We start from the raw sequence: 20,674 nt of genomic DNA, 5'->3' as shown, positions 1-20,674 counted from the left end.
TAGTGGGTTTGCATTGAGCATGATAGGGAAGGGCTAACTGTAGTGGCTGGAGACCAGTAGTTAATTAGAAGTGGAACAGAAGGGTAGCAAAAACGCTAAGAAGAGGAGAGAATCTCAGTGAGCAGGAGAGATTCTGGAGTAGACACCTGGGGGGCCCTGAGGGCCCGTGAGAGTGAAAGAAACTACGAGAAGAATACCAGACTCATTCATTCTTTCACTTCTGTGCTTCAGTTTCGTTCCAGGCCCTGAATCCAGCATCTTTAACCTCACGGCACTGACATTCCAGGGAGGGGGCAGGTGAGGAGAGAGGGGCAGGACTTCAGGGATGTTCCACGGAGTCTCTCGGCTGGGTTTGGGGGATCCCACCTCCTCCATTCAGCCCCTGATACAGCTTCTAGTCACTCCTTGATCCTTTTACCCAGGAGGCCAGACCAGGCAGTTAGGGGTGAGGAGTTGGGTACCAGCCACCAATGTCATCTTATTCCACTGAGAAACTGAGCTGTTCCCCTCCCTTCCTTTTTAGAGGTTCACGAAAGCCAGACCACTCAACCTGGCCGAAAAAGAACTGGTCAAACCCCGAAGAGTTTGCTTCATGGCCCAGAACCACCTCTGATGTCACCGGGACAGTGCTGGAGAAAGCCACGCCGGCACGCGAGGCACCTTGAGCTTAGCACCCATCAGAGCTTCCCCCTTTCCAGTGGGAACATTTCACAGGGGTCAGAAGCTGCTGAAGGAAGGTCCCAATCCTCCCTCCACACCTGGACCTTAACTCAGCTTGCGCTCTCCCCTGGCACCTGCCAGCCTCTCTCCACGCCCGCCGCCCACCCCAAAGCACAGCTCTCGGCCGGGAGGTCCTCCCCGCTCTGCTGTGCGTCGGTCACCCCCCGCTGGGGCTTCCCTAGGTAGGGAGGCTGGAAAGGTTTCCAGAGTGGAAACGTGATCAGCTCCCCAAACAGGCGGTCCCAGGAGGCATCTGCTCCACCCCACCCAGGTCCAGCCGAAACGCTCAAATGAGAGCTCCTTAGCCGGATAGGTGGAAAACTGCTGCGGGGCTCGTTTGTCAGCACAATAATGAGAAGCCCCAGTGTGCAAAGCCCGGTTTTATTTTTAACACTTCAGAGCCGACACCTCCAAACACCTATACAGTCAGCTGCGGGGTTGAGGGGGGGGATGAGGGAGGGGCCGGAGCAGCGGGGTGGGGCTACACCAGTCCCCACTCAGTACAAGTGGTTTGGGGACCACAGGGTCTGGGATGGGGATGCTCTGCTCTCACTGCTCTGTCTCCTACACGGTGAAGAACAGCCAGGGCACGGTGGGCATGGCAGAATACCACGACCTGCCCTGGGGCTTTGTGAAAAAAACCCGAAGGAGACTCCGGCCCTCTGGTCTTGAGTGACACCTCCTAACTGGGATGCCCTCAGTGCCCTGCTTTGCCACCCTGCGCTTTGCTGCTGAGCTCCTCGGGTGCCCTGTAATCTGCAGTATTTGATCCCTGCCCCATCCCTGGCCAGGCTGGTGGCAATTGTGCGCACGTGTCCTTCATGGCAAGACTCCCTGGTTGGCTCAAGGCTCGCATGTCACCCTGTCACCCGGGGGTGCCCCACCAGGAGCCCCAGCTGAGGGCCCCCCGCTCCCTCTGTCTCCTCACCTATCCTCAGGCCGCTCAGTTGCACACCAGCTCCTGGCTGCTGAGTCCACTGGGCCACTTGTTTGTCCCAGGCAAACGCTGAAGAGACATCCTGCCCTCCTGCCGATCGGCACATCCTATTTTTAGCCGCATTGTGTAATACGTGACAATAATACTTTGTACTCAGGGTACTCCTTTTATCAGAGGAACCCCGTGCATTCTGAAAACACACCCTAGCACAGCTCCCTGGGGGTGGAAGAAACAGGCCAAGTATTACTAGTGAGTCAGGAGGCCGAAAAGGACCAGGGCTGCTCCCTGAGGTTCTCATCAGATGCACCCCTTCCTGAGCTGTCAGAGCCTGCAGCTCCCAGAGCTGTCCTCTCTCCCCACTACAGGAACAGTCCTCTGCTCACACACACGTCCCCGTGTCCGGAAACATTGGAAACTTGGCTTTAAAACTCACACATCCAGGGACTTCCCTGGTGGCACAGTGGTTAAGAATCCGCCTGCCAATGCAGGGGACATAGGTTCGATCTCTGGTCTGGGAAGATCCCACATCCCACGGAGCAGCTAAGCCTCTGCGCCACAACTACTGAGCCCGCGAGCCACAGCTACTGAAGCCCACGCGCCTAGAGCCCGTGCTCCGCAACAAGAGAAGCCACCGCATTGAGAAGCCCGCGCACCGCAACAAAGAGCAGCCAACCCCCGCTTGCCGCAGCTAGAGAAAGCCCGTGCGCAGCAACGAGACCCAATGCAGCCAAAAATAAACAGATAAATCGATAAAAAATAAATAAATAAATAAAGCAAATCACTTCATAAGCAAAACCTTAAATATGTAGGCAAATGTAACCATCAGAAAACCAAAAAAGTTATTTAAAAAAAAACTCACACATCCAGACTTTCCTGGAGGCCCACTGGTTACGACTCCAAGCTTCCAATACATGGGGTGCGGGTTCAATCCCTGGTCCGGGAACTAAGATCCCACATGCCACACAGTGCAGCTAAAAAATAAAAATAAATAAACGAATAAATAAATAAATAAAATTTAAAAACTCACACATCCAGCTCAAAAGAAACCCAGACATTCAATCTGCACTGTGGCCACCTTTGTGTCACCATGGTCCCTCACAGTTGGAAGAGATGTTTCCACCCAAACCCACGCCTTGGCTGACTCGGGGGGCAGGGTGGGATCCCAGAGGAAGTGGGGCAGAACTCTGCATAAAGCGGTGAGTCCAGATTCCGCCTATTTTATATCACGGAGTAGCCAATCAGATGCTCCAATTCAGGGAAGTGGCTGGCGCCGCAGTCCTGAAGTAAGAGAGACAAGGCTTTGGGGTGAGGGGGATTCTTGAGCGCAAGCAGGATCTATCTTCTCAGGAAGAACAAACCACATCATACATTAGAAGCTCAAAATCAATGGCTTTCTTTGCATTCTATTATCACTGATAATTGATGCTCCTTTGCAAAAGATGCCGAGGATGTGGTAAGAGTTCTTGCAGCTTAGGGACAGCAGAAACGGCCGAAAGCAACACCAACCAGAATAGGTTTTGGGTACGGAGTGTCCCACGTGGGCGTAGGATGGTTCCATGGCTAAAGACGCAAGCTCTGTTTTTCCCGAAGATGGCCGCACCAGGATACACCCTCCTCCACAACTGATAATTGACCCTTGACACTTCTCTCCTCGGGATGACACTTCCCCGTGGAGTGGAAGCACACATGCTTTTGCATCAGGCTCTGCTTTCTAGGGAAATCAGGCTAAGACAAAGCTAGTGTGCCGACGGAGAGCTCCCTTGCATCTGGGCTTTGCCCTCCTCTTCCCCACTTCCTCTCGGCCAGCTGGACTGAGTGCATCTGTCTTAGGAATGTGAACACTATTATTAGAGAACAAAAATCAGTCTTCTGGCGGGTGCAAAGTGGTGCTTTATCTAACGTTTCCCAATCTTGTCATCCCAGGCAAACTCAGCATCCCCAGTTTAACAAGCTTTCTGGTTATATCCGGTTAAAAAAAATAGCTTCGAAAATTTAAAAAATGGTTATCTCTAATCAGCTTCTTTATGAAAAAAATTCATTTGCAGAACTCCTTTTTAATAGACTGAATTGAATACATGAAGAAATATAGGGATAAAATCTAGACAGTTTTCCCAAACACCTCATTCCCATTTCCCTGCCCTGCCCTGCCCCATGCATTCAGGGTCCACCCTTTGCTGGGCTCCTTATTTGGGTTCTCCTGGTCAGGTCTGGGCTTCCGCACCTGTGACCCAGGGCTTATGGGAATATTCACCATTTTTCACTATGAGCTAATTCTCAACACAACTCCAATTCAACTCCAATATTCTTAATTCTTGAAGGAGAAAAATCCATAAAAATTTAGAAATATTAGGCACTGATTCCTTCCCCATATTCTCCTGCATCAACCTACTTGTGATTTGAAAGCATTTGGGGGGCATCTGGCCAAAAGAAAATGAGTTTAATAATGAAATGGTGGTTATTTTACAGGGATTACGCTAGATTCGACCTTTTCTAAAGAGTAGCCCAACTCAAAGGGACTTGAGGGAACAAATATCTCTAATCTCTGTGACCACCCTCCTCCCCCATGGAGGAGGCCCCACTGTTTGGAGCCAGCGGAAGTGATAAAGCAAATCCAGACCTGTTCTGAGTTGGAAGTTCACAAATCCAATTCAACAACGATGATTGGGCCTGATGTTGTAATCACCCCTTCTCTCTTTTCTACAAAGGCGCCATGGCATCTTACCAAAAAAAAAACAAAAAAAAACTTAAAAGATCTAATGTTGTTTCAAGAATTTAAAAAATAAGTTCTTTAAACCCACTGACAAAATTGAAACAACGCTGGTGCTTGTAAAATATGGACTGGGGATCCTAGGACTCTGTTTCTAAAAAGTACCATCTTTCCCTAAATCTTTCAATACCTATCTGATTTATACAACTCTAATTTCACAATAAACCCATATTTCTCTCCAAATGTGTTTTCTTAAGTCAGAATAATCAAATCTAATTCCATCTGTGGTTCTGCAGCTTGTGAATTCATTCTGTTTAAATTGGCCAATATCGAATTAATTTATTTCCTATGGCAATGTCCTTGGTTACACTTTGGGAATTTAAGCTGCATTAAAATCTAAGGAAATTGTGAAACCGTTGAAGAAAACCTTGACTTTGCTTCTTCCTTCTTCCAGATCTAAGGATCCCTGGTTACCCCTGAATTATTCCCGCATCCGTAGCTGCCGTCTGCTGATTACATATCATCTGAAGCAAGCACACTTATTCCAAGAAGTTATGAACCAGCCCTGAGTTATGGCTTTTCTAAACGTTCCTGATATCACAGTGACTGTCAGGTTGGAGATTTTTGCTCTCAACCCAGTCCTGCTTGGTCAGTCCTGGGGTATTCAGAACATGTGTTGAAAACAAAGAGTTACGTCACAGCTGCCAGCTGAGGGTGTGCCTCCAGGGCTGGAGTTGGGTTCACCTCGGTCATTGGGCGTTGAGAGCCAGCAGGGTAAGTCAACATCACCAAGGTTAACAGGTGAACTTGAGCTCTGACTTTAAATGTTATTACTAGAAAAAAAAAATCTGTTCTCCTCTCCTCCCTTGGCTCTCCCTGGCTGGTGTTTTCCTGAACCTGAAAAATGTATTTGCTCTTTCCAGCGCCCACCTTCAAAACATGGTCTTGCAACTCAGCCGAATTTTCTGCTGAGCCAGCCAGTGGGAACAAACACCAGGCCCATGGCAACCGCAGGCGTGCGTGCATGCATGTATGTGTGCGTGTATGCGTGCGTGTCTGTGTATGCATGTGTGTGTGTGTGCATATGTACACTTTTCCTCTAGTCTCCTCCTCCAGCCCATCCGCCAATGCCACGCACACTTTCTAAAACAGAACCCACATCTCGTCTCCCCACCCCACCCTGTACAGGGAACTAGAGCGTAAATAAACCCTTGTGCCAAGGTCCCTCTCCACAGTCAGACCCAAGGACAGGAGTTAGTTCTAGATTTCAGCCTGCCCTTCCGGGTTCTTTAATTCTCTGACAGTGAGAGAATTTCACCTTTACCGAATATCAACGTGTGACTCATCTATAAGGCTCAGTTCTCCTACTTTATGGAAGGAAAATGCTCTCTATGTTTAATTAATGTCAGAGACTCAGGAATCCCAGAGAGGTGGATCGTAATTCGTCAAGCAGGGTTTCCATTACACAGAACGCTGGAAAGGAAACCTTTTGGCTATTCCTGAGTCAGAACCCAGAAGCCTGAGACAGAGCAGAATATGGACGTGCAGTTTTGTTGGTGGCCCCTGAGAGAACCAGAGAAGGAGTTGTGAAACCTGGACTAAATCCCCGAGCAAAACCGACTGTGGTCTCAGCCCTGCCAACCTCTCACTTACAGGAGCAGCCCTAACTTCCTTGTCTGTAAAAGCAGGGCGTTGGACTTGACCGCTAGATCTCCACTGGCTCACAGATTAGGGGACGCCTTAAAGTTCATCACTATTTGGTCAGTACTAAGGAGTGCCCATTGGAAAGCTGGGCTCACAGACAACTTGGCGGTGGGATTGAGAAAGCCGCATGGCATAGCTAAGGAAGACAACAGACAATCCAGAGAGGAGAGGGGAAAATCTACCCCTGTCAGTGTGGTGAATAGATTTTTTTAATGCAAGAAGGCTAAGCCCTGGGCAAAATTATGAAAGAGCCAGAGTTTATGTCCAGCTCTTACATAATCCTTTTTTCTTATCAATCTGAGTAAAGGATTTAAAATCAGCAACTTCCAATTTAGATGGGTTTGAGTGTCTTTTTTTTTTTTTTTTTTTTTTTTTTTGCGGTATGCGGGCCTCTGACTGCTGTGGCCTCTCCCGTTGTGGAGCACAGGCTCCGTTCGCACAGGCTCAGCGGCCATGGCTCACGGGCCGAGCCGCTCCGCGGCATGTGGGATCTTCCCGGACCGGGGCACGAACCCGAGTGCCCTGCATCGGCAGGCGGACTCTCAACCGCTGCGCCACCAGGGAAGCCCAGTGTCACTGTTTTTTCATCAAAGGAGTATGGGAATTGAAGTCTTATTTTCAGTTGTGAAGTGAAAGTCTTTTTCCCTCTCCTGTAGCAGGAATTGCAGGCATGGAGGAGTGGCCTGGGGAAGTAAAGCAGCTTCAAGCCTCTTCCTCCCTGAGAGAGGCATCAGGGAGCCCTGCTGGGTGGAGGGCAGCCTCCACCTCACCACCCCCGCCCAACCCCCCACTGGAATAGCCAAGAGCCTCAGGAGCAGGCCAGGCTCTCTCCACTCTGTTTGTTTGCATTCCATCTGAGGAGACAGCTGGCAAACCTGTCCAAGTCTCAGCTGCATGGTGAGCACACTGACTAAAGGCTCTAATGTGCTCAGAGGCGACGGCATGGACATGGAGCTCACGGCAGCATCGCCAGCCGCCAGCCACGAATTCATGCATCCCCATGGCACCCGGGATGTGAGGGAAGGATTTCATAATCCACGCCCCAACGACTCCCAAATGAAATTCTTTTTCCCTTTGAGAGGAAGGCAGAGGGAAGCAGAAAAGACATGGCATCCCCAGGCACTGGGCATTTAAGCAGAGAGAGGTGGCTTGTAAAATGGGGAACAGAAAGTCTTTGACTCACTGCGGGGTAAGGCAGCCCAGGCTCCTAAACCCAGCAGAAGAGGAACAAGACAGGTCACCAGCAGGGGGCGCTGGACCACTCTTGGCTCCAGGGGCAAAGGGAGTTAAGTAAACGGGAGGGTTGGGCTCAGAGCCCGTGAAGGGCTTTAGACTGGTTCTGACTCAGGTGCTGTTGTTGTTGAACGGTGTTGATTAGAGGCGTGCCTAAGACCGGGGACACCCTGAATCACGCTGGGGCGCTTAGCTGGTGCCAGGATCACGTACTTAGCGGGTTTGTGCCTGTGCTCTGAGCCACTTCCCGATAGAACACAAATATTTGAGTTTGAAGAGCTGAGCAGAGCTGCAGAATGTTTTGTAGATTCTACACGTCTTCTCTGCTGCCACTCGAAGCCTCGGAGAGCCTTGTTGGCTGCAACCAACACAAGAACCTTGTTTCCATAGGTGGTTTGCACTTGGAGCCGGTGACCTCATGCATTAACAATGTCCTTCCTGGCTGGTATCCTCCGTCTCTATTTGCTCTTCTGTTTTGTTTGTGCAGTTAGTGCCCAGACAGAATTTCCAAAAGTGTCCCCCCAAAATGGAAGGGCCGGGGGGTTATAGCCCAGGAAGAGTCTTCATCTCCAGCACCTTGTGCCATTCTGCTGCTAAGCCAGTGTTCTCCAGCTCAGAGCTAGAGCGGGCAGACACAGAGCTGTTGGAGATTCAGGGGCTGGTTGCGTCTCTACCACAAGCACGACATGTGATCTGGGTGACTTGCTTCCCCCCCTGCAGGCATGAGTTTCCTGACCAGTAAAACTTACGTCCAAGGTCCCATCCAACTGCACCTTTAAGCTTGAACACGTCTGGACTGAGGCCCAGGGCATTTCGGGGTTGTGGCATCGGCTCCAAGTCTGATCTGGGGTGTGGGTCCTCTTGGGAGTGGGTGTGCTGTGTCCTCTATGTCAGCTGGAACTCAGGCTCTGGGGCGAATGGGGCCTGTCCTCAGAATCACCTGAACAATTTCATGGGCCTTTCATGTAGGTTTTAAGTCACATTCTGGGTCTATTGGAAAAACAACAGCGATCACTAGGCCATCCAGGACCAGGGGTCAGGGAAACAGTATAAATTCCTCAGAGCGATTGCTTCACAGAAGTCATCTGACCCTCAGAATTCATTTTCCCAATATCCGTATCTCCTGTCTCCAACATACACACATTTCTCTTTCTCTCTCCTCAGAGATCACATTTCCTCTGCCTTTTGGCATTATCCTCCACGTCTCGAATTTAATCAGCCTTTTTTTTTTTTTTTCTTTTTCTCCATCTTGGCAATAGAACCACGGGGCTGGACTCTTATACTAAAGTTACATAAGTCCTGCAGTTCAGAGAGAGAATTGAGTCAGCAGGACGGGACTGACGAAGCATTCCCAGGTTGGCCACAGTGGGGACACTTCTCCAGTCCTGATTTTGGCCTAATTCCCGTTGAAATTCAATGCCCAGTAAGAACGACAAGGTTTATACATATAATTATGCACAAAGGCTTTTAAAAGGCTGGAGAGCAAGAAACAGAAATTTGCATCTCTCTATCGGCAGTTGCCCTCTCCTTATTGCTATAATGGCCCAATTGTCCGTGTAGCCTCTACTCACACTGGCACAGGCTGGCAGACCGTGGCCTCCCGTGCCCTCTCCGAGGCCCTGCCCACTCGTGGCTGCTGGGACGGAGCCCATCTCTCATAACAAGCCAGAGAGGAAAAATGAGAGCTGGAGGGTTGGAAGGATTTTGTGTATCCCTCCTCCTCTCCTATGTGTCACTCCCCTGTGTTTTTATCACCTAGCACTTTATGCACTAAGTTATCTTGAACCAGCACTTGACTGTTTGGGGATTGGAGAGGGACACCAAAGAAATATTAAAACGCTGAGTCATCACGGGATCTTAGAGAGAATGAACAGTGGAAGATTTCTAGAACAAGGAGAAATGTACGTCTCTGGGTGTTAATAGTGGCGTAGTCAGGAGATTGGCTCCCTTAAGATTCCAGCTCTTTGCTCTAGAAATAGGACTGAAGGGATCTGTTACAGAAGTGGTAAACTCTCTAATGATTTTCAGGGTTTCTCGATCCCGGCCCTACGTGAGAAACACTCAGGGAATAAAAATCACTGGTGGCTGGGCTCCACCCACTGAAGCAGAATTTCTGGAAGGTAGAATCCAGGCTTCGGTATTTTTTAAAGGCTCCCCAGATGGTGTTGGTACATAGGCAGGGCTGAGAACACCGAAATCTCGTAGGCACTATTTTCTTCATGAAATGAGGAAGTTGGGAGAGACCCCAAGCACTGAAAAGAGATCATTTCAGTATGAAATGAATAAGGTACAACTGATATACTATTGATAGTAGTAGCAAGGAGCACGTGCTATGTGCCAATGAGCTCACTTCATTCTGACACTCATCCCTGTGAAGGACACATTGTTATTAGCCCCATTTCACAGATAAGGGCACCAAGGCTCAGGGAGATGCAGCCACTTGTCCAAGGCCAACACACTGAGCTCTAATATGTGGAAGCCACGGGTACCTAAGTAGCATGGAAAATGCAAAGATGGGTAAGACATAGTCAATGACCCTCCAGTTGCTACCTTCCAGTAGAGGAGCAAAGACATACACAAATGATGACAGCTGTCTCAGAGCTGCAAAGCATGATGGAACGATGGGAAAGAGAGGACTCGTAAAGGCTTCATAGAGGAGATAAACTGAGCTTTGAAGAATGAGCCCCGGATGCCGAGGGCCAGTGATGCCTGGGGTTTGTAGCAGCAAGAGGAGAACTCAGGGAGAAAGCACAGAGCCCAGAAATCTGAGAAAGCAGCTGAGAGCTGGGACAGAGCCCAGTCTGATTAAGGTTAAAAAAGAAGAAGCAGTAGAAGGCTAAGAAGATAAGTTGCCCTAAACTGTGGTATCTTAAGTAAGATCTAGGAGGAAACAGGGCACCTCCACAGGTATCCGCAGAGGGTATGTGGTGGCGCAGTGTCATGGGAGCCTTGGACATGTCATCTACAGGGAAAGAAACAGATCTAAGACACTGGGCAATCCGTGGATCCAAGAAGAAGGAAAAATGCCTAAGACACCTGGGAAGATATTTAGCAAACAGCCCTAATGTTTTATCTCACCAGCACTGAGCTACTCTGTTCTCTTCCACAAAACCTACCTTACTGTCAGGAGCTGCACCCCTAGCTGGGTGGGACCACACCAGTGTCCCAATGTGTCAATTATTCTGTGTGAGCTGTGATTGTTGTTATAGGTGTTTCATGTGAAAGAGAGTCTGGTATATTTCCTGCATATTTGGGCTTGTTGCTCATGTATTTATTTAAATATTGTATGTTTTCTCAATGGCTATGACGACATAGGGTATCAAACTTTCCCACCAAGGCAGGACTGAAGAGAATGAGGACACAGGAAGCTGGGCTAGGTGTGACTTCCTTATGTTTCCAGAGGACAGAACTTTCCAGACTTTCTAAAGGAGAACCTCTACTGGGACTCAGGATTCTGGGGTGTGGCCCACGTGGCCAATGAAATGCCTGCATTTCTTTGCAGTTTTGTGTTTTATCTTAAAATTTCATGTAACTTCTGCATTCCCATAATCTATCCACCCCTTCCTGTTACGATGCCAGGTTTATCCTGTGAATTTGCGGACCCCTGGCTCACCGTCATGTACCCCCTTTAACAAGATGCCATCATGATTTCTCTGTCTAGGACTGGATTATTGGTTTGGACCTGGGTCACTTGAAAGACACCTTTAAGCTCTCTATTTCACTATGCTCAAAGAAAACAGCTTGTACATCTTGTTTTTTCCTGTGTTTTTGAACTGCATAGGTTAGAGTTGGCAGGTTTTAACATATGACCCATGGGAAAATGCTCTTCAGATAAAGATCCTTCTGTTGACAACAAGGTCCATAGAGATAGATGGATATTAAAGTCTAATTGCCTTAAAAAAAAAAAGTCTAATTGCCAACTTCTCCATAGTGTGAAACCTACACGGGGGCAAACTGAGGAGGGAAGAGGAGTTTGGGCGAGAAGAGGGGGTCTTGGTCACGTGGCTGATCCAGGTCGACAGCAGGAAGCTATCCTTGACTCGTGAAAAACCTCACACACGATAACACTCTCACTTCACGGGACATCCCACATACACTCCAAGCTGCTTCTCTGCTTCCCAAACTCCTGGCTTCCTCTCCAATCTTTGACTTCTGATCTCTAACATGCTCTTTTTGGGTGAGCATTTCTATTATTTTCCTCCTCTTGGGGGTTCTACCGCTCATTCACCTTTACCCCATCTTGATGGAGTTAAGAGATTCCGTCTTCCCATCTTCTCCCATCTATCACTTCCTGGTTTTCTCCCGAGATGTTGCCTCTTTAGTGGAATATTCATGTCAGGTTTCCCCCTAAGTCCTGACCCTTTTGTACACCTGGACTGAATGAGGGCTTTTGTCCTCGCCAGTCCTCGGCACCTGGCTCGCCTCTCCGTGGCAAGGTTGTGCTTGTGGGGCTCACCTTACCTGGGGGATCCTAAGACTCCTCACCTGCAGGCTCTTCCTGCCTCACAACCTGCTTTAGAGCACCTGCTCTGATCCCCATACAGCTCTCCCAGTGACCCAATAGCGTGGGACCACCGTGGTTGGGAATAGTTTAGGATTTGGAATGATTTAGGTAATGGTTCCTTCTAAATACCCTTGTTCCAAATGTCAGCCCATCCACTTTCTTTCCTGGCCAACCTATGTTCCAGCAGATAAAATGCATTAGTCACTCATTAAATATGGCTTGATTCTGATAGGCTCCTATCAGAGAACCGTAGTCATAGACACATGCAAACACGAGCCAAGGAAAATAAATCGCGTGGCAAGTGCCCAGCGCTAATATCCTACCGTCCACTTCCTGTTTACTGCTGATGACCTGAACCCCGGGCACATGGGAGTCACCAAAACCCCTGCTGGATGACTGCAGTGATGTGGCCAGGAAAGAATTTGTGCTCTCAGAACCTGAGGACAAATTTAGGACCCTCACCTGCCAGAGTCACCGCCTGCACCGAGCAGTTGAGAAGCGGCTGGAAGGAAAGCCAGGAGAAGGCACACCCGGGCCGCAAACATGAGCACGAGCAGTCTCTCAACCCTGAAGCTGACAGCCAAGGAAGTATTGCTCAAGGGAGTTGTCATCGGCTGGAAGACAAGGTCCTCAAAGGGACACTTTCAGAGGGCCACTTTGGGGACAGCTGAAGCCATAGTTGGACCTATTACCTGACATCAGGGCTGGGTATAGAATGGTTCAGAAGAGGGGCTGGAAGCAGGAGGGAAAACTCTGATCTCCAGTGAGTTTGGGGAGAAGAAGAGGAGAAATAAAATCTCCAGGTCAACTCAAAGTTCCCAGTCTTGGGTGGGTCGAGGTCTGACGCTGTACCCTCACCATGCCCTTCAGCTTCCTGCAGCAGGGGCAGAAGCCACCCTAGCAGGAGCGTCTCAGCGCCGGCCCAGGCTGTGAGCTTCAAGGACAGCAGGGAGTGTGCAGAGCGCAGCAGGGAAGGCGGGTGGCCTCACTGTGGACAGAGCAGTAGCAGACCAGGTCCTGGCCAGCAGGGCTTTCTCTGGACCCCCTTCCCCACTGATTCCCAGTTTCTGCTAATGACAGTTGAGAATAATTACCGACGATATGGGGAGGAGGCTGCGTTCTTTATACTGTAACTGGCCACCATCAGCTTTTCTAGAAAGCAACTACAGAGCTTTCTACCCAACAGTGAAAAATTGTGAATGGTCATTTCTTTCCAAAAATAAACATAATTTCATGAGGCGTGTATCCAAACTGACAAAAGCTTTGTTTCTGAGTTCCATGCCTTTGCTGGATGGACCAGTGAAATGAGTCACATAGGCAGAGCCATTTAGAACAGGCCCTGTTGATAAACGCTCTTCATGAAAAGGGGCCTGGAGTGACATTGTACAAAGATTGTCTTGGGAAGCCAGGCCTTCACTGACGCTTGTCTGAATGACTCACCAGTGTCTCCACGTGAATGGGATTTCTTGTTGTCTTGGTTACAGCTCACAGGAATTCATTTCACCATAATGACATACATATACATCAATGGAGACATCAGATCTGACCCCTTTATGTCTGAAAAGAAGCACTGATGCCTCACTTTGGAGGTCCCATTAGGGCATTAGGAAGCCCTAGGCTGCTTTGGGCTTTCAGACAATCACTTAATTCATAGTTATTGAAATCTACTATGTGACATCTACTGTCCTGGCACTAGAGATGCTAGGACGAATAACTCAGGCCCTGTCCTTAGGGAGTTTAGAATCTGATGGGAAAAATGAAACCAACTAGGTAAGGGCATCCATGAATTGGAAGACACTAAAAGGTCAACCCCGAAAAGATACACTGTTTAAATAAGCAGGTCGAGTCCCAGCAAACAGAATGCATTCCTTTCCTATTGCTGTTATAACACATCACCACAACGGTCAGTGGCTTAAAACAAAACGAAGTTACACCTACCGCTCTGTAGGCTAGAATTCCAACGTGAGTCTCAACGGGCAAAAAAATCAGGCTGTTGGCCCTGCCATGTTCCTGTTTTGGAGAATCTAGGAAACACTCCGCTTCCTTGCCCTTTTCAGTTTCCAGAGGCTGCCCACATTCCTTGTCTCGGGGCCTCACTCCTCCATCTTCAAGGCAAGCAACACTGCATCTCTCTGACTATTCCTCCATGGTCGTTCTCCCTCTGGCCATAGCTGGGAAAGGGTCTCTCTTTTTAAAACCCCATGTGATTAGATTAAGCCCACCTGAGCAATGCAGGCTACGCTCACCATCTCAAGGCTGTAAACTTGATCCCATCTGCAATACGAAGTTATAGAGTCACAGGTTCTAGGGGTTAGGACACGGGCATCCTTGGGGATGCCATCCTTTTGCCTACCACACTGAGGAAAGACTTGTCACTGTAGACACGCCGCAGATGTATTTTGTTTGGGATTGCTTCTGTATTTCTGTTTTTCCAATCACCATCCCTTGGAGATGCTGTTTGACATCAAAAGACCATTTTCTGTGGTGGTGGATGCAGCGATACACTGAGTGGAGCTAAGGGGAGGGTTGTTTCAGAATCTCCTGGCGGAACGTGGAGTTTGGAAAAGATAACAATTTTATGTTTATATTTGAAAGAAATTGTAAAAAGTCATGTTCCCATAATGCAGACGGTAGAGTTTAACCACATTTTCTTGGCCGGTGGAGCTATGCAGACGTGCTGACACTGCTACTTATGACTGGGAACAGGCCAGGGGTGGGAGGAGTGGACACCTCCCGGGGAGGGTGCGGGGAGGGTGTCAGTTGGACTCTTTCAAAAGAAGATTGAAAGGCACTGAGTCAGGCCAGGATAAAAGACTTCTAACTAGTCTCCCTCCACCACACGCTCCCCAATTTAACCCATTTTCCAGTTGTCTCCTCCCAGCCGTGCAGCCTATGAAGAGCCAGGTGCCAAGGCATCTTCTCACAGCTGCAGCCTTCAGGTTGCTATTGGCGACGCCTGGCATGGGGCAGGGCCTCAGTCAGTGTTTGTTGAAAGGAGCGAAGGACTGCGGGTCATGTCGTGTCTGCACAGAAACCTGCCTAGGGTCCCCATTAACCACTGAATAAAGTCCAGTTGTCCCCCCACATGTCCCCCCCATTCCTTTCCATCCGTCCCATGTCCAAATCCTCTTTTTCCAGTTTATATTCATCTGCTCCAGCTGCCATAATAAAGTACCAGAGAATGAGTGTCTTTAACAGCAGAAATGTATTTTCTCACGGTTCTAGAGCCTGGAAGTCAAATGTCAGGGTGTCAGCCGGGCTGGTTTCTGCTGAGGCCCCTCCTTGGCTTGTAGACGGCTGTCTTCTCTCTGTGTCTGTCTGTGTCCAGATTTGCTCATCTTATAAGGTCACCAGTCATTTTAAGTTAGGACACACACACACACCCCGCAGCCTCACTTTAACTTAATTCCCCCTTTAAAGACCCCTTCTCCAAATACAGCCTGATCCTAAGGCACTGCAGATTAGGACTTGAACATGTGAATTTGGGGAACACAATTCAGCCTATATCAAAGGCTTGTCTCATTACTTTCTTCCTAAAATCTTGTCTGATTTCCCTCCTTTCCTCCCCCCACCTTCTCTCCACCAACTTCTCCCCACCTTGAACAACACACACACACACACACACACACACACACACACACACACACACATCCAAGAGGTTATTTCTCTCCTCCAAACAGCCATAGCAATGCTACAGGTTTTTCCCTGTGGAATCGAGCACTTTTTACCTTGCACCATATTACCCTGTGCTATATTTTATCTTGTATTATACTACCTTTTATTATAAGTATTATATGTGTGTTATTTCCTCACAGTAAGGCCCTCCCGGACAGACCCTATTTCTAACAAGTCTCTCTCACATGACTTGATACAGTGCCTTGAACATAAAGGCAAAATCATAGTGGATGAGTGAATGAAAGTGGTGGGAGATAACGATGAGGCGGTCACTTGAGTACGAGACGAGTTAGATTATCGATGAATTATGTCTTGCTTGAAAAACAGTGCTTAGTGGGCAAGGAACCAGAATCACATGTCAGTTTGTGATTAATAAATACTTTCTGACAAGGCTAATTATGCATGCCAGCAAGGCTGGTGGGTCCCCTGACAGCGTAACTCAGGATGGCTTGGAGACAGGAGATGTGAGTCCCATTGTTGAGAACGCCAGCCCTGGAGCTAGACTGCCTGGGTTAGATCTTGACCCTGTGACCCTGAAAAACTTGTGTAACCTCTCTGGGCCTCAGCTTCCTCACCTATGAATTGAGGATAATATATCTGTCTCTACCTCCGAGGCTCCTGTGGTACCTGGAAGAGTGTACTTGGTAAATGGTAGTTGTTATTATCACCCGTGATTTCAGACATTTTTAAAGTGCTGCCCCTTCTGCCACTCATATCTAGCCCTTAAATGGTGATCATTAAATTTCGGGGCCAAAAATATGAAAAATTCTTCAAAAACATGACACTTCTGCCCAAAGATCTGCCATGTGCACTGCATTTAATTCTCCTCTGTGTGTCTCCGGACATCGGACATCGTGCGGGGACAGCAGGTGGAACTTGCCTGCGTCGTGATTGGGCCTTTGTGAAATGTGACAGCCAAGCCCTTAATTATTCTTAGAAATGTCAGAACTCACTGGAAGCAATTGGGTTTGACAGTTCAAGGGCTAATTAACTCCAAACCCTTCTCCTTGGGTTGCCTCATTTGCAATTCTTGGTCACTTATTTTCTTAAGCCTTTAAAAAAAATTCCTTTTGCGGTTTGGTAGAGGGTGAGAAGGCTGAGTGCCACAGATCAGTGCGGAGGGGGCCCTCGACAGACACCAGGGCCCCATGGAGGTGCAGGGGAGCTGTAGGTGTGCAGGGGTGTCACTGACCGCGTCTGACCTTGAACTGACAAGCGGAGCTAAAGTATGTGCAGGACCGCACAGAGAGGAATGCCAGCCCTGTCCTGAGTCCCTCCTTTTCAGAGGTGGTGGAGACTTCCACCACCTGAGTGTCTTCCAAAGACTTCATGAACAACAAAACAAAAATATGCTAAGTGAAATAAGCCAGACACAAAAGGACAAATATTATATGATTCCACTCATGTTAAGTATCTAGAGTAGGCAAATTCCTAGAGACAGAAAGTAGATTAGAGGTTCCCAGGGCCTGGGGGCAGGAAGGAGTGTGGAATTACTGTTTAATGGGAACAGAGAGTCTGCTTGGGATAATGTGATGAAAGGGTTTTGAAAATAGACGGTGGTGATAGCGGCGCACCATTGTGAAGGTAATTAGTGTCAGTGAACTGCACACTTAATGATGATGAAAATGGCAAATTCCATGTTAGATATGTTTTAGCACAATTTTTTAAATGTTGAAAGGCGAAAGTCCTCGTCCCGTATCCTCAGCATCACATTTAGAATGGCATACTTGGACTCCCGCCCATGCGTCGGGGGCACCAAAGGACCAGCAGCTCACAGGACACAGGGGGCTTGCTGTCCGGCCTCTGTACCTTCACATATGCTGTTCCCCTACCTGGAATGCCCTCTTCCTCCCGTCTCTCTGGAAACTCATGTCATCTTCAGAAACCGCAAGTCAATTGCCCCCTTTCTCTGTCCAGGCTTCTCTGACCACCTCCCCTACCTCCCAGGAAGAGCTGCTGTCTTCTTCCTTTGCACCTTTCACACATCACCCTATTTATCGCAGCACTTACCGTGTTCTACTGAGATTTCTTTTATTTTTAAAAATATTGTTACAGTACATGCAGAAAGATTCACGCTTTTTAGTGTACATTTCTGCAAGTTTTAACAAGTACAGTTAGTATTTAACTGTAACCAACACCAACGTAGTCACATGATACTCCCAACCCCCCAACTCCTACCCATCCGCCAGCCCCTGACAATCACTATTCTGTTTCTGGTCTCTCTAGTTTGACCTTTTCCAGAATGTCATATAAATGAAATCAACAAGCATGTAACAGTCTACTGTGATTTTTAAAAATTTGTATGTCTGTCCCTTCTTGTAAATTTGAGCCCTTAATATCGGGGACCTGTCTTAGCCATCTTTCCCAGAGCTAAGCATGGTGTGTGGTCCACAGTGGTGCCCTGTGCCTGTTGGTGGAATGATCAAATGAAGGCATGACGTCATACCCTGTTTCTATTAGAAACAATGCCAGTGTGGTGTTCTTGGCTTGGGAATACATGGGTGGTTCCAGGTGGGAGCAGCTGGTAGCAAGACAGTCGTGACCAGAAACCTCGGGAGGTAAAGTTCGCCCAGCCGTTCCTTCCAGACGACGGACGGGGCAGAATGGGGTGAGGCTCGGTCAGCACTTGTCACCCCTGAGCCAGCCTGGGGGGGCCACGCCCGTCCACAGAGCCTCCAGACTGGGCGGTCTGGTCCCTCCCTGGGACACTTCCCGGTGCAGGCACCTCCGGGACTCCAGGTCGGCCAGCCTAGGAGCAGCCCAGAGGGTTCCAAACCGCACTCATCCAGGAAGTAGTGAGTGGGGACCAGGATGTTGGGAGGGAACAAAAGCCAGCTGACGTTGCCCACTCCTACGTGTTCCCCGCTTCCGATTCGTCCCCTCCCCCTCAGCTACACACGGTCAGCATATCCTATGCTTGCTCCGACACCAGGCAAGGGCCATCACAAGTAGCCATTTGAGTTACTCTTTTTCACTATGGTTTTCTGTTTACCTTTCCTAGAAGAGCCTGGAGACGTCCTCATCCCACATCCCAAGCTCGTAGCTGTGGCCTCAGAAGGAGCAGAAGGCCCACATTCTTACTACCTCTCCTTCCTTCCATGCTTTATTCCTTCTTTCATGAGCCCCTCCCTGGGAGCTCCTCGAGGGCCAAGTGCATCACCAGGTCCTCGGGTCATTTTGCAGCACAGCCGTGATGAAAGAGAAATCGTAACAGAGCAAGGGCCACGTGGTAGACGCCAAATAAATATCTGTTCAATACATGGGTTCCATAATTCATGATCAACAGTCTAGATTATCGAAGCTAGCCACCTCCTTCTCAGCCCTCAGGTTAGAATGGTCACTGCCTCTAGATCATATTCTTGGGCAGAGACAGAAAGAAACAATCCACTGCTTATGCTACTAGCAACTCTGGTTAAATTATTAATGGGCAAGAAGGTCGAAACTTACGGTGGAAGTGACGTTTGGAGAACGTGGCATGGATGCTAAATCTATTTCTTGCTCTTGCAGCAACTGAGCATTCGCTTTAAAACTAACTTTGCTAATTAGTTTTTCGGTGAAAGTAAAAAAAAAAAAAAGTGTTTTAAAATCTCTATCATGGATCAGAAGAGTAAGAATAATTTTCAGGCTTTTCACATTTGAAGTGACATTTCTTTAAAAACTTGGATCTCTTGCATCATCAACCAGACAGATGTGTTTTCACTTTCCCTTTTAACTCTCAGTGTTGATTAGTCCACAGAAATAAGGAAGAACATTGCCCCCCAAAGTCGCGCAGGTGCTCCGGCCCCGGCTGTGCAGGTCAGAGGCCCTGCTCACACGTGCGCCGAGGTGATAGGATGGAACCCAGCCTTCTTCCGGTGATGAGGCCATGGACACACTCTTCCCAGAACCACGCCGTTGGTAGGTGCGTTTCACGGCAGTGCATTAAAACCCATTAGACTGAATTTATTGATCCCAGAAACACGTGCCAGCCTCACAAATCCCGCAACTGTGATATCTGAAGGCTCCCTGGGTGGAGAGAAGGCGGCTACCAGCAATAACTGGAGCCGAAGGAAACAGGGGAAGGCGCAGGGCTGGGGACTTTGCTACCTCTGCAGAGGCCCGGAACCATTGCACCATATCAGCAGACCCCCCCCCCCCCCACTGAGGTGTGACACGGGGGACTGTCAGCCATGACCCCACCAGCGCCAGTGGGGAAAGAACACAGGCTTCTTCTGAGCCAGCTGAGCTGGAATCCTGGTTTCCCTCCGGACTGGCTGGGAGATTTTCAGCAAATTTCTTGATCTCTCTGAGCTTTTTCCGGAATATGGGGCTAACATCCCCTGCCTTCCAGGATGGTCAAAAGTACTCAGTGAGATATTATATATAAAGATTTCACAAAGCATATAGAAGGCATAGTTTTTGGTCCCCCTGCCCACCTCCAGAGAATGAAGAGGCCTGAAGAAGCACACCCATGTTATAGGGCGGTGGCGATGAGGAACAGCACCGTCACATGGTAGAGGCAGCGCGTTTTAATAGGGACAGGAAATCAGGGGAAGTCTGGAATGTGGAACACGGCAGGGGTTTATGCTGCTGTTTGGAGAGAACCAGGGGGTAGCCCAAGGGTGATAGTTGTACTCACCGGGGCTCACGAAGACAGGGGAGGAGAGCCAAAGAGAAACAAGGGCATTAGGAATAAACGTGCTCTCACACCTTGGCCTACGGCGAGCCCCACATCTACCATCGGCTCCTGAAGCTGGAACGATGTGATGGCCCCGTTGATAAGAGAGCTCAGGTCTCCCTGGTCAGTCCTGCACTGGCCTGACACAGAGCTTGACTTCTCCCCTGATTCCTCGTGAGGCTGTTAACCCTGAAATGCCCCTGGCCAGGGTGTTCCAAGGGTTCACCGAGAGCAGATGTGTGAAACGCAGAAAGAAGCAGCTATGAGAACAGGTGAATGGAAATGTATGGCAGTGACCATGCAAAAGCCGTCTGCCTCTGCCTTCCAACAGGATGCCAGGCTGGAGCCGAGAATCACCCGCCCGGGCGCCTCTCCTCCACACTGGATGCAAGAAGCCAGCCATAAGGTGACAGGTGGCAGGTGGCCTGGGTGGAGGTGGGGGACCCGCTCCCCTGAGTGACACTGTGGGGAGGGGCAGGGCTTCCTGTCCAAAATCTCTGCATCTCTCCCCATCGGGATGCATTTCTCAACGGCCGG

At 49.0% G+C, this 20,674-nt stretch overlaps 1 long non-coding RNA gene across 1 annotated transcript in view; it reads right to left on the bottom strand.

Annotated features, from left to right (window-relative positions):
- LOC109550252 (uncharacterized) overlaps positions 1 to 20,674 on the bottom strand; it is a 272,632-nt gene that overhangs the window by 68,078 nt on the left and 183,880 nt on the right. The window contains exon 4 of the long non-coding RNA XR_012327548.1: positions 2,517 to 2,628. This is a non-coding gene — a long non-coding RNA (uncharacterized lncRNA). The remainder of the gene's footprint in view (positions 1 to 2,516; positions 2,629 to 20,674) is intronic.

This window comes from Tursiops truncatus, chromosome 18, assembly GCF_011762595.2.
Source record: "Tursiops truncatus isolate mTurTru1 chromosome 18, mTurTru1.mat.Y, whole genome shotgun sequence".
Lineage (NCBI taxonomy): Eukaryota > Metazoa > Chordata > Mammalia > Artiodactyla > Delphinidae > Tursiops > Tursiops truncatus.
The sequence above is the reverse complement of the archived record's forward strand: the minus strand, read 5'-3'. Positions and strand labels throughout refer to the sequence as shown.